Genomic DNA, 27,177 nt, shown 5'->3' with positions numbered 1-27,177 from the left:
TTTACCCAAACTATTGAATATCTTTAACATTTGTGTGTGTTTCTTTCGGCTTGTCCCTTTCGGGGTCGCCACAGCGTGTCATCTCAGATGAACGCACATATTTGTCTGGCACAAGTTTTACGCCGGATGCCCTTCCTGACGCAACCCTTCTCAGGGAGTGGAGGCCCCATTGGGATACGAACCAACAACCCCTGGTTTTATCTTTAACATTTGTGAATAATGTATTTTCAATGTTGTTGTTTACAGTTTGAAAAGGCAAATAAAATTGTTTTGTGTATCTGTGATTTCTAATATTTCTGATATATGATATCATGATAATCCCAATAATTTTGAATACTCATATTATTTGGTGTCAAATTACATTATGCTTACCGGTAATTCTGTTACTGTCGTTTCGCTGTATTGAAATGAACATTGTTGGTTATTTGCCATCATGTAGAAAATAACCCACCCACAAAATTGCTAGGAAACCAATGCAGAACTCTACCCCCCCCCCCCCCCCCCCAAAAAAAAAAAATCCCACACTTCTATGAAAGTCACAGTCAATGTGATTCAGCGATGGTTTCATTTCGATAACACAAACTCATTTCAACACTGGTGTCCAATTCAGACAGATGGCCTTGTGAAACATGCTTAAATATGAAAAACGGGTGAAACTAACTGCGGCAACCCGGAGACATTTTTTGCTAAAAACTGCTTCAGTTCTCTGTAGGAATTCTGGAGGCCAGCATGCACACAACAACGGCTCGTTCTGCAGCTCATAACTCCATATATAGCCCGTGGAGAAACGGTCATTACGGAAACAGAAAGCTACATTTCATAATTGCGTTGTGCTTTTTACCCCCCCCCCCATATGTGAAATTGCCTCTCCAGATATATTCGCTCGCACTTTAGCCATCACTCTTTATCCCTCTTGTCCATACGAGATAGCGATTTTGACAGCGACCCCCTCTCCTGATGCAATAACCACCGTGCATTTGTATCTGAGCAGGGTGCATTAACAGGACAAAGTAATCACCCGGCACGGGAAAGGCAACATGCTAACAGTCAACTGCTTTTATCACTCTCTACTATGAGGGGCTTGCCATTAGGCCACAATTAGCCCAGTGGACACTTGAAAAGAAAGTAACCTCATAAAGACGTATAGTGAGTAAGCCCTCAGAGAGGCACAAAAAAATAAACGAGTAACTCATCTATCCATCCATACATTTTCTACCGCTTATCTAAGGTCGGGTCATCGGGGTAGTAGCTTTAGCAGGGATGGCCAGACTTCATCCAGTTCTTCCGGCGAGATCCCGAGGCGAGAAAGCACTATCAGTGTAAAGTGGTTTAAAAAAAATAATAACAACAATACATATACATCAAACTCACTGGCTAATTTTCTTCCATAATCTGTGCTAGATCAGACAAATACCATCCATTTAAAAAACAAATAAATAAAAATAACCTTCATTGAAGTTGTCCAAAACTCAAAGTCTCCATCTTGCCCATTTCCACGGAATACAAGGCATCGGCTCCACCAATTTAAAATAGCCCCATGATGAGATTTACATGCAGATGCTCTTCAATCTCTGTTGCTATGGAGGCGACGTAACCTGAATTTGAATGTGCCATAATCCATCAATAACCTCCGTTTATGTTAATCACTAAATTCTCTGTTTAAGTCAGAGTATATTCTTGGATGAAATACATTTCAGGGCAAAATATATATAAAACAAAGGAAAAACATTACATACTGCAGTGAGCATGTCCTCCTCATGTGCCATGGGAAGACATTATACCACTATGCAAGCTAATTAACTGAACGTCATTTGTAAACTCAAAAAGGATTCTAGCACCAAATAAACTGTACCATTAACTAAATTGCCAGCAATCTAAGAGTATATTTATTCATCTTATACAGTAACTGAGTACAGAGAAGGACAGAATGAGCTACAATGCGTCTTTGGAGACCGAGAGAAAGCCTATGACAGAATACCAAGAGAGGAACTGTGGTACTGCATCCGCAAGTGTGGTGTGGCGGAGAAATATGTTAGAATAGTACTAGTAATAGTAATAGTGTATGAGGGCAGCAGAACAGTGGTGAGGTGTGCCGTTGGTGTGTCAGAAGAATTTAAGGTGGAGGTGGGACTGCATCAGGGTTCCCCGCTGAACCCCTTCCTGTTTGCGGTAGTAATGGATAGGCTGACAGATGAGGTTAGACTGGAATTCCCTTCGACTATGATGTTCGCAGATGATGTTGTGATCTGCGGTAAAAGCTGGGAGCAGGCGGAGGAACAATTAGAAAGATGGAGGCACACACTGGAAAGGAGAGGAATGAAGATTCGCCGAAGTAAAACAGAATATATGTGCATGAATGTGAGGCGGGGGGGGGGGGTGATGCTCCAGGGAGAAGAGATAGCAAGGGTGGACGACTTCAAATACTTGGGGTCAACAATACAGAGCAATGGAGAGTGTGGTAAGGAAGTGAAGAAACGGGTCCAAGCAGGTTGGAACAGCTGGCGGAAGGTGTCTGGTGTGTTATGTGACAGAAGAGTGTCCGCTAGGATGAAGGGCAAAGTTTATAAAACAGTGGTGAGGCCGGCCATGATGTACAGATTGGAGACGATGGCACTGAAGAGACAACAGGAAGCAGAACTGGGGGTGGCAGAAATGAAGACATTTAGGTTCTCGCTCGTAGTGTGCAGGTTGGATAGGTTTAGAAATGAGCTCATTGGAGGGACAGCCAAAGTTGGGTGTTTTGGAGACAAGGTTCGAGAGCGTAGACTTCGATGGTTTGGACATGTCCAGAGGCAAGAGAGTGAGTATATTGGTAGAATGGTGCTGAGGATGAAAACTGCTAGGCAAAAGAGCGAGAGGAAGACCAAAGAGAAGGTGGATGGATGTTTTGAGGGAAGACATGAGGACTGTGGGTGTTAGAGAGGAGGATGCACGAGATAGGCTTAGATGGAAAAAGATGACAGGCTGTGGCGACCCCAAACGCGACAACCCGAAAGGAAAAGAAGATACAGTAACTGAGGGTTAGTCTCCAAATCTCTTGCAATGCTCATCAAGGTTCTTTTTACCTTGATTTGGAATAGCAACCCTCACATGGGGATACACAGCGGAGACACAAAGGTCTTGGTAATCTTTCAATTTCATGCCCAATCCAGATGAATTTCCCTTGATTCACATTTGGTGTGGCTCTTTTGTGTCTGACGCATCCATGGAAAGATGTCAGATTTTTTTGTGTGGGGCTTACTATTTTGACTGCAGTACTATAGCTGAGTGGTTACAACATCTGCCGCTGGGGTCTAAGTTTCAGGGCTCGAAGTTTTGCTTTGTGTGTGTTTTTCCTCATGGATAATCTGGCTTCCTCCAATACTTCCAAAACATACACCTTATGTTTGGTTCAGTGAAGAGTGTAGATTGTCTAGAGATGTGTATGTGAATGCATGGTTCTTTGTATGGGCCTAGATTTTGGGTCTACCCCAACTCTTCCATCGCTGGGATTGGCTCTAGATCAACCTAATGACGGAAAACCGGCACAAAAACAGGACGGATTGATGGGTAGGTTGCAGAGGTACACTTTGCTGTCATACACATAAAATGTCAAAATATCTTAGCTTATCAAATGCAGAGTAGCTGAATATTACAAATAAGGATGATTTTGTGTTTTTGCCGGGTTCAGATTGGAGGTAGATTTAACAGGAACATAGAAATAAAATTAATGACAAATAATGTTGATAAGAACTAATGTCTGCAGAAGCAGTTGCTAAATGTTTGGTCAATGCGTAGTGTTCATAAAAGGTCATTGAAGGCACCATATGCAATGCCTTGCTAAGCGAGTGGGTGGTGGAAAACTAGGAAGTGAGTGGTGTACATGAGTAAATTAAAATCAGCATCTAAGCATTTCGACACCAGCCTCGAATCAAATGTATCTGCTGTATTTCTGGGGTATGGGTCTGATAGAGGGTTCTAAAATAGTACTAACAAGTCAAATGTCCAGGTTATGGATAGAGTATTGAATATCACTGAATCTGAAATGAATAAACCCTAAGGCTGAAGATACCATGAAGCATAATTCACAAGGTGGCTGTGAAAAGCGCAACGAATGAGGATTGTTGAGCGACGTGAACCATTACGCCACCAATTTGGAATATTGTGGCCAATGCCAGCCAGCATTGATATGCAGGTGAAGGCGCCGTGCACAGACAAATTCTATCCCTCAGGACTGTGGGAAAACAAAGAAAAAAACGCGGGTCCCCGCGGTTATTTATGGCACGCCAGCTGCGGGCGGACGCCGATAAGACTTGGGATCGGCGGAGGCTGACACGCTGTGATTATCTCCTGCCGCTGGAAAGGAGCGTCCATCAGGCCAGATGGGCAGAGCGCGTCCGCGGCCCGGCTGACTCAATTGTTGCCCGAGATGAGAATAGTATGATTCACTGACCTTAAAACCAAAGTGTGAAGTCTCTTCAAAAATGCGGCGTGTCGTGGTTCGGGCATTGCGATTTCACAAAATGTTCACCTAGCAAAGAGAAAGCTTTCCAACATGTGCTCTCACACACACTTTTCACAGAGATCTGACAATCCTCTCATGTCTCACTAGGCCTTCTTGGCAGGTTCAGGACTTGAAACCAATCCGCACCCTGGATGTAGTCAGAGCCACAGAGGTGGAGGTGGGGAAGAAAATGAGAGGGGGAGACAGCAAGACGGGCCGCATTCTTTCTGCTAAGAGCCATATGGAATCGGAAGAGGCAAGATAAACTGCGACACGAGCCGCATCCCTTCTCCCCCGTCCGCTGGCCCGAACAGACACGCCTGTGCGCAATTCACCGGCACCGCCGCCAATCTTGTGCCAAGCATTGTCAGGGATTGGGTCTTATCAATCGTTGGCCAGAAGCGGGAGGAAAACAAAAAGGGGGGCGGGGGGGGGGGGGGTGAAACGGGGGAAACACAAATGGCGGGCCTACGAGCGACAATGAGAAACACAAATGAGACGATGGCTGTGTGCCACCCGTCCACGCCGTCTCCATTTAATCTGGTCAGGTTTGCTTCCGCGTCGGCACATTCTTCGCCGGTGACAAGAGGAAAGTTTTAACGCCGGCAGACCCCACCCTAAAAGTTAAACAAGTGCGCAGACTTTTTTTTATGGCTTGTCACACTGCTTTATTTGAAGTCAATCTGCATTCACCCGACTGGCGAGATGAGCTCCCGGGGCAACGTTAGCCGCTGCAGAGCGAGTACCTCATTTATTTAAGAGCCTTCACGCACTGTAACAATTAAGAGACACAGTGGAAATATGATCCCATATGGGGAAATTGTCCTCACTTTAGGTCGAATCCTAAAACAATGCACACAGTCAAGTTACTCAAGTAATAATTTTTTTTCTGGGTCAAACTTTTTTCTGCTGTTTCACTGAACCCCTATTTAGTTGTATAACGACATACAGTTAATAGCGTTTCCCAGAACTTCTGCACATCTGTGTTGCACGGAGTCAACCAACTTTTGCGAACTTCTTTTTTCTCTTTCAGCTCGTCACCAAGCGAGAACGTCAACATCTTCATTTCTGCTACCTCAGGTTCTGCTTCCTGTTGTTTCTTCAGGGCCACCGTAAGTAAGCCGTACATTATGGCCGGCCTCACCACTGTTTTATAAATTTTGCCCTTCAACCTGGCGGATACTCTTCTGTCACGTAGAACACCAGACACCTTCTGCCAACTGTTCTACCCCGCTTGGACCCGTTTCTTCACTTCCTTTACCACACTCTCCATTATAATGCATCTGTGGTACTCTTTCTAGGCATGAAAACATACTGTTGCTTTCAGATACTTATTTCTGTCCTGAGTCTAGCCTTCGCTACGCTTTCCCATAACTTCATCATCTTTATTCCTCTGTAGTTTCCACCGTTCTGAACATCGCCTTTGTTCTTAAAAAATGGGGACTAGCACACTTTTCCTCCATTCTTCTGGCATCTTCTCTCCCGCTAGCATTCTAATAAGTTGGTCAAAAACTCCATAGCCACCTCAAAAAGTTGCTTTCATACCTCCACTCATATGTCATCGGGACCGACTGTCTTTCCATTTTTCATTCTGTTCAGTTTTGCCAACTGTGAACTGCTATTCCGTCACAGGGTTGGAGTCCGTCCATCCATTTTCTTAGCCGCTTATCCTCACAAGGGTCGCGGGGAGTGCCAGAGCCTATCCCAGCTGTCAACGAGCAGGAGGCGGGGTACGCCCTGAAGTGGTTGCCAACCAATCGCAGGGCACATCGAGGCAAACAGCCGCACCCACAATCACACCTCGGGGCAATTCAGAGTGTCCAATTAATTTTGCATGATTTTGGGATGTGGGAGGAAACCCGAGTGCCCGGAGATAACCCGCGCGGGCACAGGGAGGGTATGCAATCTCCACACAGGCGGGTTCGCGAATGAACCCGGGGACCTCAGAACTGTTAGGATAACGCTTTCCATCTGAGACACCCACGTTTTTCCCCTTTCTTGTAAATCAATGATATCCTTTTTAGTTGTAAAAGCCATCTTTCTAAGGACTGCTTCAGATCTGCGTTAGATGAAGTCAACCAACTTCAGGCACATTTAGAATGCTAATCTGCCCCACGGTACTAAAACTACATTCGGCAATTCTTTTTTTTTTTTTTTTTTTTGCCTCTGAATCACACCTCTCCTATTTAATTGTGAAACAACTACTTCTGAGAACTGCACCACTTCTGTGATCCACGGAGTCCGCCAACCTTTACGACCTGCGAACTGCTATTCTAGAGGCAACGCACAGTTCTAATTTTTCCATCAACTGTAGGAATAAGGAAAGGCAGTCAAACGGCAATTTCTACTTTGCATAGCTCATTCAGCTCGGTCTTCTCCTCGTCTGCTGAATAAAATCGTCATAGGCGTGACCCAAATTTCCAGGGCTGCTTTTTGGCACTCTGACTCACTCTGCTCGCACCTTTTGATCATAGCCATTGAAGGAAGAAGCACCCCGAGCAGCGAGACAGCGGCAACTGTCTCCTCAATCCGAATAATAAGTGGTCCTCGGGAGCAAACAGAGCCACTCCAAATGACCCCCCCCCCCCCCACACACACACACACACACACACCTCCTCCTTGAAAATGCATTCCTCTCTTCTGACTGCACTCTTGAAAGGGCGAGAGTTTTTTTTTTCTTTTTGCTGATGGCCCACTATGAACCGACAGACACCCTCCCTTAACTTTTTTCCTCCCACTCTTCTTCTTCTTCTTCCCCTCCATCCCCTTCACATCTGTGGATGTTACCTGACAAGTCTCATTTGTCAAGCCCTCCCCTCCCTCGCCCTTCTCCTTCCGTCTGTTAGCCTCGGCCACCTGATCCCTCCCCTCCCGTTGTTGCACCGCTGCCAACGGGGCCGAGCTCGGTCGGCGGGCAGGGTGTGCGTCTGCGCGTGTGTACGACTAAAGGCAGACTAAATGGGGCAAAGCCGAGGTGCACACAGGTGGAACTCCCAAGGGACGGGCTGCCAGAATTTCTCCGCAGAGGGCCTGGATGTTCATGTCATACGCACAATGGATCTTTATGCGTCTCATTCTGTACTTAGCTCAGGTCTAACTACTTTATGTGGACATATTGGACCCCTCAAGTGTGATATCTGCTGGAAGAACCCATTCATCTGTCCCTATTATGTTTCTTTTTAAGCTAATGGTGCTTTGATTAAATCCATTTATAAATTGAGATGGGGTAGGGGTTAATAATTGCCTAGTTGTGTTATTTTTTTCCCCCTTCATGCTTTACATGTGTTTTGAAGTCCCAGTTTAATATTCATCCCTAATTGTCAGACAAATGGAAAAAAAATGACTCATCCCTTTTCTATCATGGCTGTCCTTATTAGGGTGACAAGCGAGCTGGAACGCAGCTGATTTTGGGCAATAGCCTGGGGGTAGAGCCTGGACTCTTCGCCAGACAATTGTAGATAACGGTTACATCTGTACAATGAAACTACGAAAGAAAAAGTACTCACCCTGTAAACTGTATGATTTTTTTTTTTAATTGGATTAGTACGTGGCTTGGTAAAATGTGTGAATACAGTTGGTATTAACCTAATTGTATTAAAATTGTGCCCCACGATATTGAAGTTAATTTTTGCTGTTATATTGGCTTGCACATTTTCAAATCATAATTAAATTAAAGCACGCAAGTAAAAGAGAATATGTGTGTGAACGAGAGGGCCGGAGGAGGAAGAGTGAAGCTCTAAGGAGAAGAGATACCGAGGGTGGACGACTTCAAATACTTGGGGTCGACAATACAGAGCAATGGTGAGTGTGGTAAGGAAGTGAAGAAACGGGTCCAATCGGGGTGGAACAGTTGGCGGAAGGTGTCTGGTGTTCTATGTGACAGAAGAGTCTCCGCTAGGATGAAGGGCAAAGTTTATAAAACAGTGGTGAGGCCGGCCATGATGTACGGATTACAGACGGTGATTCTGAAGAAACAACAGGAAGTAGAACTCGAGGTAGCAGAAATGAAAATGCTGAGGTTCTCACTTGGTGTGAACAGGTTGGATAGGGTTAGAAATGAGCTCATTGGAGGGACAGCCAAAGTTGGGTGTTTTGGAGACAAACTTCGAGAGAGCAGACTTCGACGGTTTGGACATGTTCAGAGGTGAGAGAGTGAGTACGTTGGTAGAAGGGTGCTGAGGATGGAGCTGCCAGGCAAAAGAGCGAGAGGAAGACCAAAGAAAAGGTCGTGAGGGAGGACATGAGGACAGTGGGTGTTAGAGAGGAGGATGCACCAGATAGGCTTAGATGGAAAAAGATCACACGCTGTGGCGACCCCTAATGGGACAAGCCGAAAGAAAAAGAAGAATCAAATTAAATGAATCAATAATTGCATAATGCAAATTTCCCACTATGTCGTGGTGTTTTGTGGTGATCATTGTTCCCCACGGACTGTTATGTTACTACAATCTTCTTTCGCGCGAAGCGGACCCAGGAGGAAAGAGTGTGAAAGTCAGAGAATATCGTAAAGTTTGGCATCATTTAACATCGAAAAAAGATGATGAAATGCAACTGCAAAGCAAAACTGGCTTGTGCAAATGTGCATCTACGGTAAAGTAAGCATCATTAGCAAAGAGTATATAGCCTCCCGCTGCGAGTTAGAACAAATTCTAAACCCTCCACAGGCGGTCGAGGATGGACACAGCTGCACATTCAATCGCTTTTATTGAACAAACGGTAAGAAAACAACACATTTACGAGCTGCCCGAAGGCCAAACGTGGCACCGACATCGCGCAACAGATCAGGCCCCGCCTTTTAAAGCGTCACACATTCAAAGTCGCAGATACTATGATGTTGAACATGAGGATGGCAACGGCAAGTGGACAAATATAATACTTGCATCTCACCTGTATATTTTGCATTGGTATTATGCATAACATTTATAAATACACAGTGTAACAGGTATATATATATATATATATATATATATATAATATATATATATATATATATATATATACACACACACACACACACACACACACCACACACACACACACACACACACATGGCCACGACTGATTGTTTTCTATTCCACTGGGTTCCGGAATAGAAATTGAACTGCAGTATTCGTATCTGCTTCAGATAATTACCTGTATTCCCCATGCGTGCACAAGTTTTCTCTGAGTACTCCGGCTTCTTCCCACATTCCCAAAACATGCAAGATAGGTCAGACTATTCCTCTTTTCTAGGAAAGTATTAGTAGTGGTATTATTCTACACTGGCAACACGAAAAAGGTAAAACACACTTATGGAGTCAATCCTTGAAACACTCTCTGAGCTCAAGTCTCGTCATTTGCTGACGTCAAGTGTGACGATTGAGGTTTTGACCGTTTAATCATATTTTTCCGCACTACAAATGATCATGATGCACATTCTAAATGCAACCCGCAGGACGACATGTTTTGCTAAAGTCTCAAAATGAAACTTCAAAGTGACTTTGGCGAAATGAACGAACAATTGTGTATTCTTACCTTGATAAATGCCCTTTGTCTGCTGTTATTAAAGACCAAAGAGACTGCTTAGTCCCAAGACCAAGGCAAAACTAATTAAACCCAAGCAGATGTGCTTGGACACAAGTGTCTCTCTCACACACTCACACACATATGCGTGCACACGCACACACATGCTAGTATTCATGGTTATACACACACAGAGGCACTAAATGGGCTTTTAACACGTCCACTGAGCAATTGGTGCCAGCTGATGAGCTGCCACCGCGCTAACTAGACCAGGTGAGCTCAGACAAATCTGAACTTCAGTGCTCAAAACTTTTTTTTTTTTTTTTTGCAAGAGGCCACAGACGGCGTAAAAAAAAAGTAAATAAAAGGGAAAAAATGAAAAACCCTTTCCCCTTGGCACCTTATTATCCTCACTAACACCAGGCAGGCAACATGCCTTGTTGTTGTGTTTTTCTTTCTCTGAGGCAGGTGATGATGAGCATTAGCGCTAAGAGCAAGCATTTAATCTTTAGGGGCGCACATGTTCTTGGTTTTGTTGAGTCATCGCTGTGAAATTGCATTAGACCACGGTTGTACAAAACTTTCATCCTCTCCGTCGTCCACTATTCTTTCAGCAACACTGGAAGTAAACAGCCCCCCTCCCCCCTACCTCAAAATGAAAAAAAAAAAAAAAAAAAAAAAACAGTCAAAACTCTGATGGAACCCCAGCTAGCCAAGTGTAAGGATGGGACCACATTGGTGTTACGAGACTGCCCGTCTTCGATCTTCATTACGCCTATCGGTGACATCCCCGTGTAATCACAGGGATCCCGAGGTCAGACGCATACACCGGCAGCTCCGTCACCGTCTATTCGCGGACGCAAACGCGCGGCGATGACTAATCGCCCATCTGGATGAGCCGTTCCCGAGTCCGAATGACAAAGCACTTGTGGCCGCAAATGTAGGCTAATGCCTTTCCGAACAAAAGCCTTGGGCTGCATTACAGCCTAACAGGTCTGGGAATGGAGGGGAGGTTAGCATGTGACCTGGCTATGAAAAATTTGGACAGCGGAAGGTACGAGGGACACCATAGATGTCTGTCCCCTGCTGGATTAAAGACCTGCCCTCGTCACAGAGAAAAGAAGGCAAATTTCATCCAAGTTGGGAACACCATACCCTCCACCCTAGCCTATCCTCGTTTATGATATCCATCCATCCGTTATCTAGGGCTTTTCCGGGTCGCGTCGCGAGGGAAGTAGCTTCAGCTGCAGCAGGGATACCCAAACTTCCCTTTCCCCGGCCACTTCTTCCAGCTCTTCCGGACGGATCCCGAGGCGTTCCCAAGACAGCCGAGAGTAGTCTCTCCAGCGTGTCCTGGGTTGTCCTCTGGGTCTCTTTCCGGTGGGACATGCCCGGAACGCCTCACCAGGGAGGCATCCGGATCAGATGCCCCAGCCACCTCATCTGGCTCCTCTCAATGCGGAGGAGTAGCGCCTCGACACTGAGCCCCTCCCTGATGATCGAGCTTCTCACCCTATTTCTAAGGGAGAGCCCGGACACCCCGCGGAGGAAACTCATTTCAGCCGCTTGTATCCGGGATCTTGTTTCGGTCACGACCCCCAGCTCACGCACAATGGTGAGGGTAGGAACGTAGATTGATTGGTAAATTGAGAGCTTCGCCTTTCGACTTAGCTCCCTCTTTACCACAACAGACAGATATAAAAAAAGAAAAAATAAATTGTGTCATGCGTATTTTACTACATCCCTGTTTCTAGCAGAAAATATGGCTCAGTATGTTTGATATCAGTAAACGATGAGGCATGTGTTTGAAAGTGTGGGACATTACCACTGAGTCATTTTGCTATTCCTATCTTATATCTTTTATTGACAATGGAAAAAAAAAAAGATTTAAAAGTTATTAATCTTCACTTTGTTCTCGTTCCATTTTCACCTTGGAATGCAGTTCAATGTAGTTAGGTACAGAATTTTACTCAAGCCCTATTTCCACTGAGTGGTACTTTTCATTCAGTTTGCCACAGTACAGTTCAGTACATACTGATCTGATTTGCGTTTGATCATGTAGCCCAGTTTCAACCGAACAATACAGTTCAGTTCTCCTTGAATTGGATAGGTTACCGTAATTCCAAGCCTATAATCCGCAATTTTTCCGGACACACTTTCAACCCTGCGGTTTATGCGGTGATGTGGCTGATTTGTGCATTTTTTTATAATGGCCGCAAGGGGGCACTCAAGCGGAAAAGGCAAGTGAGAAGGGTGGAATATATGTGCCGAGGAAGTGACTTTTACCGGTCTGGCCCTGTTACGCTAGCCTGTTACTGCCGTGTCTCCGTGATTTTTACCGGTATGTTTTTTTTTTTTTCCCCTTTCTTTTTAATCGGGCCTGTTAGCGTGTGCTAGCGTTAGCGCGGCGGCGCTAGAGTTAAACTCTCAGTGTACCGTCTTTCTTTGTAAATATCTCGTGTTTCACTGTGGGTTTCAATGTGGGAACTGGCAGCTTTTTACACAGTGGGGCCGTATGTATGTACCAAATGGTATTTCTTTTATAAATGTACTGGGTGAGGCTTATAACCAGGTGCGCTCTGTAGGCCGGGAATTACGGTACGCCCGATCTTGCTTGCATTTGATAAAGTGGTACTGACAGCACCAGCCAATTATTTTGTTAATGTTGACAACTGAAATACAAAACTATGTCTACCCATTTCGTATCAAATGCAGCGGCAACAAGAGGTTGCATTTTTGCATGCATTTTTAAGTGCTCAAGTCTCGTGAGGATCACGGTGTACTTTAGCATACACACACTGGATTTCTATGCATTCTTACAATGGAAGCATATGACTTCATGGTTAATAGGCGGAAAACACATCCCAATGAACTCACAAATGGGTCGTTTAGCGCTTTGCCTCGAGCCTCATGGATCGCACAGCGGCTGCGCACATTGTAAAGTCAAGAGACTTTCGTGACACTATCGACTTCAAGAGATAATTCTTTGCTTCCGAGCCATATGGCGAAGCTACAGCCAGATACTGCAGCTACCTGATACCTCACTTACATGTTCTGTATGCCAAAGTAGCATATGGCTAGGGGTGCAAAGTATGTGAGGTAGAAAATGATATGAATTTGGCCAACGGTAGCGCTTTGGAACGACCAATTACGTAATCATATTTGCTTTAGTGTTGAACTAGCTTCATTGTCTGCAGCTAACTAGCTGGCGCAGCTAACGGCTCTACACCTCTACGTTACTAATCCTTGCCTCAATGAAGGTGAATGATTTAAAACTTCTGACAATTGTCATTATCATAAAAACACATAGACCATCTAGAGAGAACAAGAGTAGAGAAGCCAGCTAACCGCTAGAAATTAGTGTAACAAATAACTAGAATAAGTTCCAGGTGGTAGAGTACCCTTGCACTAGAATTGTAGGTGGGATTCCATTTCAGAAGAGGGTACCTAATTATGAACAGCAAGTTATAATAATAATTAATGAATCAATTTAGTTGTCCGTAGAGAAAATAATTGATTGCGTTCACTTTTACCAACCAGCTGCACAGCAAGTACACACATCCAAAAAGGGACTATATGACCAATTCTGTAATATCAATCCATCCATTTGCCGAGGTGCTAATCCTCACAAGGGTCACGGGAGTGCCAGAGCCCATCCTAGCTAACTTTGGGAAAAGGGCGGACTACAGGCTGAACTGGTCGCCAGTTTGTCACTGAGTGGGAAGTGAAACCACACTGCCAGCACCCAAGTCAGGCGAGTGTACCACTACACCAGGGGTGTCAAACTCATTTTTCTCACGGCGCACATTGTTGTTCTGGTTCACCTCATCATATTTATGTCATCAATTTATGAGCTAGTTTTGGAATGAGAAATCAACTGTAATGTGTTTTTCAACTACTCACATTTGGTGACACAAAAATGCTTGTAATATCTCCACTTTTTCATTTATTGTAAATGACAATTTGAAATGTTGGTACAGATTTTTACAAGAATCATGGAAATTGATACTAGATTTGGCTTCGCGGCCCACATGACATCATGTGGCGGGCCAGATCTGGCCCCCGGGCCTTGAGTTTGACACCTGTGCACTACACCATCAGTGATTCCATTCAGTCATACTTCTATTATTTACACTTAAGTTTATATCGCGATGTATACCGTTCATGTGAAGTGAGTCAATTTATTCAATGATGTGAATTTTAGGTTATATCGCCCTGCCTTATGTAACATGGACTTATAATATCAAACACTGAGGCCCTTTGAGCTAATAAGAAGTCCATAGAAAGACTTTTTTTTTTTTTTTTTTTTTAGACAAACCACAATGTCATAAAGACTATAAAAATATCATTGAAAAGCACTATCCCTGGCTGGAGATTAATGGAAGAAAAAACAACATTTCACTGAGCTAAAATTTAACAATGTTTGCTTGTGAAATGCCAAACCACATGTGAAAATAAATATTTTTAAAAATATCTCTTGTGATGATGTGGTAACACAGCCTTAGTGCCTGGATACAACTCTCAAAACAGCCTGTGAGTCACATGCGTTTGAACTTTAACAAAGACGTGGGAGCCCCACAAGAGAATACACTTGACGTATTTTAAGAGTGCAAAAATCAATTTGACACTAACGCAAATTAAAAAAAAAAAAGTATTTAACAAGTCCTTTAGAACACTCACTCCCAGGGAATGATGCTTGATGGTAACAAAAAGGTATCAGTTTCAAGTGAACGACACAATTGTCATTTGAATGGTGGCCGTTGTCATCACGCAAAAAAACAAGCCTGTGTAGTTGTGGCTCAGTCCCGTACCAAAACAAAACAAAACCGACACCTAAATTGCGGATGCTGCAGTAGTAGAGCCTAAATCCTAACGCTGCAACTGGTTCCACTGCGGCCTGAGCTTCAGGTTTGTGAACAAAAACTGGCTGGATTCAAAACGCATGGCTCCACTGACACAATTCCAAGGTTTTGATCTCGAGTGGCAAAACTGGGATTTGCGTCATGGTAGCCCTTCAGATCCTCTTCCAAAAAGTGAATACAAATACGATCTGGAGCGGATATGTGCGAGTGTGGCATAAACTCGCAGATGGATAGAAGCTTTGAATGTGAACTTGATATCGTCGAAACACAGCTGGTCATGTATCCGCAAAAGTATCTGCCCAAACAACACAAGTTAAAACGTTCAAAAACACTGAAAACAGACGCTACATTAGAAGTGTGGTCGTCATAAGAAAAAGCCATCTACACACACTTAAAAACTGTTTAAAATTTGTATTATTTACTTTCATGTATTTGACACTTGAGGAGTTATTTACACGTCTTTTGGGAATTACGGATGGGGATTGTTTCAGGTTCTGGCAGTACATATTGGATATGTGCCACTTGAATGTTACACAGACACGGACCAGTCCAGCCACTTAAATGACTGGTAGAGAACCAAACTTTGGACTTTGACAACTTGGGACTTTCCCGGTTCAGGAAAACTGTTGAAAGAATTTGGAACAACATCCAAGGGAACCGAAAAAAAGGTAAGCGAGGTTGCATAATGTGGAAATGTGAGGGGGTGGGGCGCACAAATGCCAGACGAAACATTGGCATGCATGACGTCACATGGACTTTCAAGTAAATCTTGAGACTTCAGATGAGTGAAATTACATCCATCCATCCATCCATCCATCCATTTTCTACCGCTTTTCCAGGTCAGGTCATGGGGGAAGTAGCTTCAGTAGGGATACCCAGACTTCCCTTTCCCCAGCCACTTCTACCAGCTCTTCCGGAGGGATCCCGAGGCCTTCCCAAGCCAGCCGAGAGACAGTCTCTCCAGCGTGTCCTGGGTCGTCCTCGGGGTCTCTTTCCGGTGGGACATGCCTGGAACACCTCACCAAGGAGGCGTCTGGGAGGTATCCGGATCAGATGCCCCAGCCACCTCATCTGGCTCCCCGACACTGAGCCCCTCCTGTATGACCGAGCTTCTAACTCTATCTCTCAGGGAGAGCCCGAACACCTTGCGGAGGAAACTCATTTGTATCCGGGATCTTGTTCTTTCGGTCACGACCCACAGCTCATGCCCATAGGTGAGGGTAGGAACGTAGATAGACTGGTAAGTTGAGAGCTTCGCCTTTTGACTTAACTCCCTCATTACCCCAACGGACCGATACAAAGTCCACATCACTGCAGACGCTGCACTGATCCGTCTGTCGATCTCCCGCTCCAGTCTTCCCTCACTCGTGAACAAGACCCCAAGATACTTGAACTCCTCCACTTGGGGAAGGATCTCATCCCCGACCTGGAGAGGGTAAGGCCACCCTTTTCCGACTGAAGATCATAATCTCGGATTTGGAGGTGCGATTCTTATCCCAGCCGCTTCACATTCGGCTGCGAATCGGTCCAGTGAGAGCTGGAGATCACGGCTTGATGAGGCCAACAGAACCACATCATCTGCAAAGAGCAGAGATGTGATGCTGAGGCCACCAGACCGGACACCCTCTACGCCTTAGCTGCACCTAGAAATTCTGTCCGTAAAAGTTCTGAACAAAATCGGTGACAAAGGGCAGCCTTGGCGGAGTCCAACTCTCACCGGAAACGAGTCCGACTTATTGCCGGTAATGCGGACCAAACTCTGACAGCGGTCGTACAGGGACCGAACAGCTCATATCAGGGGGTTCAGTACCCCAAACTCTCGAAATTACAGCATCACAGATTTTTTTAAAAAACAAGAAAAGCATAAATTGCACAATATGTTGATGTACATTTAGCAGCAGTTTCAGCCTCACATTCTTCTTCAAAGCACTTCTCAATCTCCATCGTGGTCATTATGGGGTCTTGTGCGTGGAATTTAAGATTTCCATTTTACTCTTCTGCCATAAGAATTGATACTTGACAATGCCATTTTGTCGGCAATTGTGATGAAATTGTGCCTTATTATGAATCAACTATTGTTCAAAAATGCCAGAAAAAAAATAATATCTTGAGTTTACCATATGTTTCAAAATTTTCATTTTCTTTTTTGCATTAGTGATATTTTAACAAACTTCCTGTTTTGCATTGTTTTGTTTTAGCTTTGCCACACATTTCATTTAAGGACATTCCAGCTACAACAGTCCTCATCAGCTACTACGCCTGCACCTGGCAAATGGTGATAAACTGGTCAAATACCGTTGTTGCGTTTTAACAGACGACGCAGCTTGTTAAAATCTGCTTTTGAAGAGCAACTCTGAAATGATCACTATAAACCCGCCGTGGCTTTGTCGCAGGAGCGAAGCGGGCGACGGGAGTCAAGAGACCCTTCGCTCGCCGGACAGACCGCCACCGCAATTTGCTGGGCAGCAGTCTCACTCAGCTCATCGTCCATTTTGCAGAGCAGAATTTGCAGACGCTTTAATTGTTGTCATCTGTACTTGCCTTAAATCTATGGATTAGTAAGACCTGAATGACTGAGAAACTAAACAGAGATGTTTGCCTTCAAGCAGGAATGTTAAATAAATTTTTGTCACGTGTCACATTGTTGTTACGGGTTCCCTCAGAGGACCTTTATGACTGAAACCATAAAAATCTTTCATCGCCTCATAATTATTACACAGCAACTTTATGAACTAGTTTTGCAATCAGAAATTACGGCTAATGGGTTATTCAATTATTTCTAAGGTTTGGTTGCAAAAATGTTTACAATATCCCAATACTTTCATTTCGGATATGACAATTTGTCCAGACTTCAACGAGAATGATGGAAGTTGACATGCATGATTTGTCTTTACGGGCCACATAAAACCATGTGGCGGACCGGATCTGGGCCCCGGGCCTTGAGTTTGACACCGTCTGCACACGGCTAACGTGGCTTCTGTTCCGAAGCCATATGATGTCGCTTTTGTATTCTCAAAGAATTTTCACAAGTACAGGGATAGAGGAGCAGAATCGAGACCCCATAGCTCAGTGGTTAGTGCGTTGGGTTCGTAAACGAGGGGTGGTGAGTTCGTATCTCACTGGGGCCTCTACTCCCCAAGAGGGGTTGCGTCAGGAAAGGCATCCGGCTTAATAACTGTGCCAAACAAATATGCGCGCTCACCTGAGATGTTACGCTGTGGCGACCCCTAACGGAACAAGCCCAAAGAAAAACAACAACAATCGATATCTATACTGGTACAGGGCCATCTCCAGATGTAACAACAAAACGTGGAAAAAGTGAAGCGTTACAAATATTTCCCTCATGCACTGGACAAGGTCTTCTTCCTAACGCAAGAGGTACTACTGCTGTGATCACAAACAGGGCATTCAAAGAAGAACTTGGATAATGAGCTCACATGCTGCTTCACAAAGTCTCAGTACAAAAATCTGATCACATGTCGCAGGATCTTGTTCTGGCTAATTCCCACTACAAAAGACAAAATCTGATACAGCCCCAAAGTCCAAACTGAGGTGTAAAGGCTTCACGGATCCGTTTGGGGAGTCTCATCTCACCCCCCGGAGGGTGAAGTTCGCTCGCCGCACCTCAGAATGACATCACGTGTACTCCATCACGCTACATAAAGAGAAATGAAGGTGCGGCTCGGAAGACAAGCTGTTTTTTCACACCAACCACACTGAGGTCCAGCAGCATGTCATTAAAGAAACCCCAGGGCCTGGAATTCCGAGTGCGGCGGCCGGCGTCTTTTCTACGGGTAAGCGATAACGCAAAACGCGGTAAGGCATTAAATGTGCATGAGAACTAAATTGCTAGGAGATGAATGTGAGCCATAGTGGCGCTCCAGTCCAAGCAAGAAGGGAGATGTTTGTCATTCCTGCACAAGAAGCATGTCTGGACTAGGACGAGCACATTCTCGCCGGTGCCAGAGGCTTTATTTGTTTCAAACTACACTCGCACTTCATCAGAAAGCACGTAGAGGGGAGGTCGTCTTCAGCAGGTGGAAGCACCTGAAACTTTTATGAGAATATTTTGACAAAAGATTTCAATTTAACCTTATCCGTGCAACTTTTACCTGATCTACGACAGTCTTACTTAACCTGCGTAGCTTTAGAGTCCTACTGAAGCCTTAATTTAACATGCACACCTGAGGACAGGCACACTTGATTCAGTCACTCACATATGACGGGCGCGACCGCGCTCGTGCCCCTTTGCGCTCGGAAATCTGCACAGTCGAGCACGAAAAATTATGCACATAAATTTTGTTACGAGTAGAAAAAAATAGATATTGAAAGCCGTCGCTTACTTTGTGTAGTCTTGACATTAATTTGCGTTTTTATTTCATAAACGTTAACAAAACAAGCCTGCTCCTAAACAATTCACCCAAAAACAGAAAATGCAAGTTAACCGTACTGAGCATGTTTGGAAGTTATGCCAAAAGCGCGTGTTCAGAGCTGCTTTACATACTGCGAGCGCATTCCCGTTGAAAGTCATCAGCATCATGAGCCTCGCCAAAGGATATTCAGTTACACTGAAAACATTTCTGGGATATAACACAGGTAATGGTTCATTATCCAACTATAAGTATGAGATTGTGACTTATTTGACTTGATCTAAGTTCTAACGTAAGACTACCGTATTTTCCGCACTATAAGGCACACCGCATTATCAGGCGCACCTTCAATGAATGGCCTATTTCAAAAATGTTTTTCATATATAAGGCGCACCGCATTATAAGGCGCATAGAATAGACCGTACAGGAGAGGCAGGGGTTACTTTATGCATCCATTAGATGGAGCTGCACTAAAGGCTCAATATTGATCCACATATAAGGCGCACCGGATTATAAGGCGCACCGTCGGCTTTTGAGAAAATTAAAGGTTTTTAGGTGCGCCTTATAGTGTAGAAAATCCAGTACTTTTGATATTAAGGAGGGCTATCAATGTGAAAATATGGTAGTATGTCCATATATCTAAATGCGAACCGTCATTTTCCCCCGTGGTACCACGTTATCTTGAAAGCTGAAAACTTTTCCGCTCTACATGCTTTAGGAAGATATACAGTAGATCATCTCCTGCTAGCTTTCATTAATGGATTGACAATAGATACCGCCATAAATTACGCTAGATTATAATAATACATGACGATTGCCGACAGGAATGTTTACTACAATGTATCGCTAGCTTGTTGCCACTAAAGCCGATTATGTTGCACTAAATTTTTGCCATTTTCAAAACATTGCGGGTATAGACCGTTCGTGTTTATTCCTTGACAGGCCAGTGCATTTAACTTTTCTTCAGATAAAGTGTGTCAGATCAAGAATTTTTATTGATGAAAATTTTTAAATACCATTTACCAATTATCATTTCTGAGTTTTGCAATGTTTGTTTTCTATTTTAGTTATGAATTTATTTAATTTTTCATTTACAGTTAGGTTATATTAATCCAGTAAGTTATTTTAAGGTCTTGAGATTCCATCCCTAACCACACCCGCAACTTTATCTGCGAGCACGACCGACCACACCCGTACATTTTTCAAACGTGAGCGACTGCTTGATTTCAACCTGTGTAACTTTTATAAGTGGAGGAAGTGCAGAAAGTCAAACATATGTTTTGCTTTAAAACACAAAATGGGGTCGAATCAGTTTAGCTGGACACATTAAGTCAGATTTATGACATACACTATGTTTTTGCATATTTAGCTTCTCAAGAAAGAATGCGGCACAAACCTTTTCACTAAACTGGACCTTTTTAATTTTAATTGAGGAGCCATGACGCAAAGACAGCATGCCCTGATTGATTGAGAATGATGAGTATGAAAAAAAAAATAATGACAAATGAGGAGCAATTGGGAAATTGTTCATGGAGGAAAATATGATTTACTACCCAAAAGTACTTAATTATCTATGGCAATAGACAATAGACACTCGCAATTAGTCATAATGGTTTGTTGATGTGACATGACTGCAGATATGGGGAAACCATAATTGATATTCTGAACCCAGTTTTGTTAATTAAAGCGCTGATTATTTAGCTAAAGAGGCCTCGATGGCCAGAGGCGCAGCGCTGGCCTTCAACAATAATAAAAACGTTTTTTTAAATAAATAATCGCACATCCACAAGCCAAACTCCTTTGAGGCCTCAGTTTTCTGGCTGTTTGCTGGGGTTCAACGATATGTAAACGAACACAAAAACAGCCGGCAATTCCCAAATTAACCATTATTTGTTCTGCTCAGTAAATGCTCCGACTTGCTTGACAGAGAGGGAGGATTTATTATGTCGTCAGGGTAAAATGTTAGCTTTTAGCATTGGGTCGAGAGCATTTATGAGTCCTCAATGGGACGCAGTTAATTACGAAGGAAAATTTTTACCAGTCCTCAAGCAGGCTTTACAATTCCTTTCATAGTCAGGTTGTTAGAATAAAATGTTATTATTTTCTATGTACAGTGCAAAATCCAGAGTGGAAAATCCCTGTAGCAGTACATTTTGGAGATTTGGTGACGCCTTGAGAAAAGAGCGAGCTCACTTATGCCTTTTTCATTTCACGAGAAGTCATTCCGCTAAATTTTTGCTTTGACTTGAGAGCAATAATTTGAAATATGATCGCTGTGTGGTGGCAGTAAACAAACAGTATTGGTGTCGCAGCGCTGCAACTCTAAGTAATAAATATTTGAACACAAATGATGGAGCAGCATATATAAACAGACAATATCGTCTATCCTCTCTGAAAAACAACGATTACTGTAGTTTATAGAGGCGTAAACTCATGTACATCTGTATGTCTACACTGTACTGCACTCACGTGGCCAAGACGCACACACCAGAAGGAGCCACACAATCAGAATGAATTTATGAAAATTAATTAATTATTTCATTCTTTGCATTCTACTTACTCACATTATTAACATGTTTTACAATGAATAATATTAGCGTGCTAGTTTCCTTTTTTAAAAACTACAAATTCGTTTTTTTTTTTTGTTTTGGGGGGGGCGGGAGAGGAACAGATAGCATTTTCATTAAGATTTGGAAAGCATGTGTTTTATTTTCTCATAACGAATGAAACTAATATCTCAAAACCACTGCGCATTGGGGAAAATCATACCTCAAAGATTTTTAATGTGAATGGAGATGTCGGCAATATCAAGTTGATGTTTTTTCTTTTCTTTTTTATGTTTCCGTTTGACCTCTATGCACGGTATGTTATGTTAATTAGCACCCATTTATGCGTATCTAACAGTGGTGATAAATAGCAGTGGGGCTCACGGAGACATTTTTAGAAATGGGCAGATAATTATTTACTTTGTCACTTTATTTGTTCAATTTCATACTTGGTCAATGTCCACACACGCTAGAACACTGTACACAAACAAGAAAACAATTTCGAAACCTTTAAAACCTGCCTGTACAGTAAATGAAGGTTTTATGACACTGAACGTTTTATTCGAAAGAGTTAATCTGACAAACACTGGATTGGAAAGCCGGTCTGCCCTTCAATGATCTTTTTCTTTTATCCACATAAAGAGTGTGGTAACAAAAAGAAAAGTTTACAGAAAAAAGTAAAAGCGAACCAGCGATTACTCCCACATATCTTTGAAACTCAGCGTTTGTGCCTTTCAAAAGGCTGTGGGTCGCATCAATCGGGGAACCTTGGTGTGCGGAAAGCTAGGTTAAGCAGTATATTATATATATACAGTCACTGTGATTTGACGGGCGCATGCGCGCCCGCGCACCGTCGCAGTCGCAAATCTGCACAGTTGAGCACGAAAAATCACGCGGGTAAAATTTGTTACGAGTAGAAATACATAGATATTGAAAGATGTCGCATATTTAGTGTAGTCTTGACAATATCCCCCCTAAAAGGCGCCACTGCAGAACTGCGCGCTTGTCGCACACTCTCAGTGCACATGAAAACCGATCCAGCGCAGTGAACCACACCCTGACGTCTTTTTCGTTTTTCTTTTTAAACACGGAAGCACACCGTCTCTGCTCAGCCTACTTCTACTTCCTACTTTACCTGACACCCCCCGGCTCTTAAAGGGGTACACTCATAATTACAAACAGAACACGCATCCACAACTTTATATCTCCGGGCATGACTGACCACATCCGTACATTTTTAAAATGTGAATGGCTGTGTGTGTGTGTGTGTGTGTGTGTGTGTGTGTGTGTGTGTGTGTGTGTGTGTATATATATATATATATATATATATATATATATATATATAATTATTATTTTTTTCCCCCCCATTCAAGCCCAGTGGAGGTTTACAGCCATGCTACCCCGAGAACGCCCAATTTCGTCAGATCCCGGAAGCTAAGCGGGTTTGGGCCTGGTTAGTACTTGGATGGGCGACCGCCCGGGAACACCAGGTGCTGTCAGCTTCTCTCCCCGGCCAGATGCAGAGGCGTTGCATCAGGAAGGGCATCCGGTGTAAAACCGTGGCAAACAAATATGCGTTCATCTAAGATGACACGCTGTGGCGACCCCTAATGGGACAAGTCGAAAGGAAAAGATTCAAGCCCAGTGGAACCAGTTGAGGACAACGCTTAACGGAAGTGACAGTCAGCAGATACGAGCCTGGGTGCGTCCACCCGTATTCCTTGAGTGCAAATAAAAGAAAAATAAATTTCGAACACGCATACGCGCACACATTCCCCTTCAACTGATTACACACGAAACGGCCAAACATACCACAAAAGAGGAAGAGGAGGTGAGGGAGTGAATAGAGGAGTGCTGCCAGGGTCTACTTTTCGATAGCATGCTTATCAGCGAGGAAAGGACCAAGAGAAACAAATGTGGACTTTTTTTTTTTTTCCTTCCAAAGGACAAAACCCCAAAAGGCACACAAGGGATAACAGGGATAAGAGTCGCACTTCTCTCAGGAAGTAACCTTCAGGAGCAACCTGTCTTTGGAAGTTAGTCACATAGCAGCACTTCTTCGCCCTTGGCTCAAAGTCAACCCGGTTCACGGTGGCCGCGTTTGATGGGAGACCGGGCCCCCGGAACACATTCCTGACGAGTCAGAAAGACCACTCGGTGCGGCACGATCGCTGATTGGAGAAATTCACCGTGGCCTTTGATCACAATGTTTGTCGTGATGGTTAGAAATTGACCTGGAGCAAGTCATATGTGTTTGGTGACTATTCCTCTGTTGTGACCAAGGGTATGTGGGGAGAGAGAGAGAGAGAGAGAGAGAGAGAGAGAGAGAGAGAGAGAGAGCGAGAGAGAGAGAGAGAGAGAGCAAAAATCAGATAACTGGGCGATTGTTAATCAACCACAAAATTGGTCGACGCAAAAATTTCTGCCTCGAGGCAATATCATTTTTCAGAAAACCAGATTTGCGCCGCCCGTAACCATTTGGGCCTAGTACATGTTTACCACATGGACATTTGTTGCAGATGGATCCACTGTTGGGCCTGTGAAAAACATAGCCAAAAACAACAGAGGAATGTTCGTAAGTGATTTTGAAGACATTATATGTGTAATGTACATTTAACGTGACGTATGAGTGATCTTATATGTAATTAACGGCTTTGTACCTAAAATTGTATGGTTGAAAAACCCGACAACATGATTATTCAGCATGGAGCAGCATGAAAGAATCTACTATCACCAATGCATTAAAAGGCTGGACAGCCACGTGAGGAAAACAGAACAACTTCAGCCGTAACTCGAGATGAATTTAACATTGAGAGGGAAGACAGACTGAAATGGTGTCTGAGGCTCTTCAACTCAGATACTGAAGATGATGACTTTCGTGGTTTTAGTGAACAGGAGGAGGATGAATAAAAATAACGCTTGTTGCGTTTGAGCTGTTTTACTGCCGTGTTACAGTCAGTGGAAATGAGTTGTATAAATAAACATTTACAAAGTCTTTCCGTGTGAATATCTTAATTTCACAACGTACCAGGATGCACAGTATATATAGGTGGCATATGGTCAGGTGCAGCTTGTGTATGGGGGGGGGGGGTGTCCACACTACAAAGAATGTGTGTGTCTTATTACCTGGTACATGCTATCACCAAGAAAATACGGTACTAATCTGCCGTTTTATGTCTTTGATGAGGAGAGAGGAAAAATGCTCAAATATGTCTTGAATCTCAGTATGACTGTATCTTAATTACTAAAACTTATCTAATAAATTGTACCACTCCCAATAAAGTGTAGGTTTCTTCTTTGATACTACTGAGTGGTCCGACTTAGCCCATAAACAGACGTTCCTTAAACATAGAAGGCTTCCAACTGTTCAAAACATTCACCAGAAACATTTTTACAAGATAAAAGCAACTTCCATCTATCCATTTTCTTAGCCGCTTATCCTCAAAAGGGTCATGGGGAGTGCTGGAGCCGACCCCAGCTGTCAACGGGAAGGAGACAGGGTACACCCTGTACTGGTTGCCAGCCAATCGCAGGGCACATGGAGACCAAACAGCTAAAACTAACAATCACACCTTGGGGTTAATTTTGAGTGTCCAATTAATGTTGTATATTTTTGGATGTGGGAGGAAACCGGAGTGCCCGGAGAAAACCCACGCAGGCATGGGGAGAACATGCAAACTCCACACAGGCGGGTCCAGGGTTGAACCCGGGACCTCAGAACTGTGAGGCCAACGCTTTACCAGCTGATCCACCATGCCATAAAAGCAACTTCATTTTTGTAAATTCCTTATTTTCTTTGCTTAAAAAAACAAAAATAAGAGTTTCAACTTTTTCCAACAAGGTACCAGGGATGCCAAGCACGGCTTTGGCAAAAGCGGGATAGAAAGCGACAGCGCGGGTAAATCCTTGCATCATTTGCATTGTCCTTGACCCTGACAGATGGGACTGAAACCTGTGGCGAGAAGGAGGGTTCAAGCGCAGTTTACTGACCACCCACCACCCCAAGCCAAACTCCCTTCTCTGTTGCTACCAAACGAGTCCCTGAAAGCCTACCAGGGCTCACTCATCAGCCAAGTTAGGCGCTGACCTCTCCACAGACTTCATGCCTTTTGATGAGATGGCAGCTTCTGGCCGCCTGAAGGGAGACGCGCATCACACAAACTCAGACAAACATTCCCCGGTACTTTAAGGGGGTGGGGGAACGCTCGTTCCCGCGGTCCTTTGTTGCGCGCGTGTGCGAGTGCGAAATAATGAACACGGTTTAATCCGCGTTGGCCGAGGGCGATGGCATTTGTACAAGAACACAACACAACGGTGGATGAAAGCGAGCATTGCCTGAGTACCACAAGCGGCTCATCACCGAGGACAAACATGAGCTGAGTGAGCCAGCCCGAGCGCGACCACCTTAACGTCACTTAGTCGGTGGTCTTTTAATGCTTTTTAAAAAGAAAAAAGGCTTTTAAAAAAAACACATAATCCCACACTGTTGCACACAAATTTAACAGACATTTATTGGAAATAGATTGTCTAACTGATTTGATTAGCCCAACGTCTTTCTCAATTTTATGGCACTCTCTACAAGTGTTAGCTAACTTTTATTGAGCTGAGGAAATTTCTAAAAAGGTATAAAATGAACTACTGAGCAAAAATATATGAACACCCGGTACAAGAAGACATGCTCACTTAAAGGTGCTGTATTTTGCCAAGCCAACTTTTTCTCAGCTTGTGTAAGAGAATTTTTTTTTATTATTATTCCAAACCGAGTGGGCGCGGCTTATTATCCGGTCCGTGCTGTCATCCGGAAAATACGGTATGTCATATCACAAAAGTACAATTGGTTACAGTGACTTGGAACGCAGCATATGAGAAGAATAACCTTGGGAAATAAGCGCCATACATCCCAAAGTCTAAAAAGCTCACTTTTCCATTACAGTCCATATAATGTACTATACGTACGTAGTGTGCGTGTGTGTGTGTGTGTGTGTGGTAAATAACAGCAGACTGGCTGGGAGTAATAATAGTCCCTCTTGCTTTTCATTTTTGCCCCAGTCAGTACTAAGAGTTGATTGCGGCATTTCGAAAAGAACGAGGGAAAAAAAAACAAGGCGCTCTGTGTGCAATCAGTCCAAGTCCTTCTCTATGCATCGCCTCGGCCCACTTGATTGATTCATTGTTTGGGCCGTCCTGTCGGAGTGCCGGCTCCCGCTGCTACCCGTGGAAAAAATAAAGTAAAATAATGCGGACTTTGACCGGTGAGACTTTACACCCAACCCTGCGCAAACGCGTACTCCTACACAAATACCGCAATTGTATGTGAGGTCCAGTCTGCTTTGATGGGTCCATAGGGTCCTCCTTCGTGTAATTTGTTGCTTGATCAATAATTCACTTGTGCTTGTAAGCAAGCATTACTCGAA

At 43.8% G+C, this 27,177-nt stretch overlaps 1 protein-coding gene and 1 pseudogene across 1 annotated transcript in view; one reads left to right on the top strand and one right to left on the bottom strand.

The window, feature by feature from the left end:
• LOC133501971 (uncharacterized) overlaps positions 1-27,177 on the bottom strand; it is a 65,715-nt gene that overhangs the window by 10,143 nt on the left and 28,395 nt on the right. The window lies entirely within an intron of this gene.
• LOC133502778 (5S ribosomal RNA) lies at positions 23,147-23,265 on the top strand (annotated as a pseudogene).

Source organism: Syngnathoides biaculeatus, chromosome 6, assembly GCF_019802595.1.
Source record: "Syngnathoides biaculeatus isolate LvHL_M chromosome 6, ASM1980259v1, whole genome shotgun sequence".
NCBI classification, from domain to species: Eukaryota; Metazoa; Chordata; class Actinopteri; order Syngnathiformes; family Syngnathidae; genus Syngnathoides; species Syngnathoides biaculeatus.
This window is presented reverse-complemented; position numbering and strand designations above follow the sequence as displayed.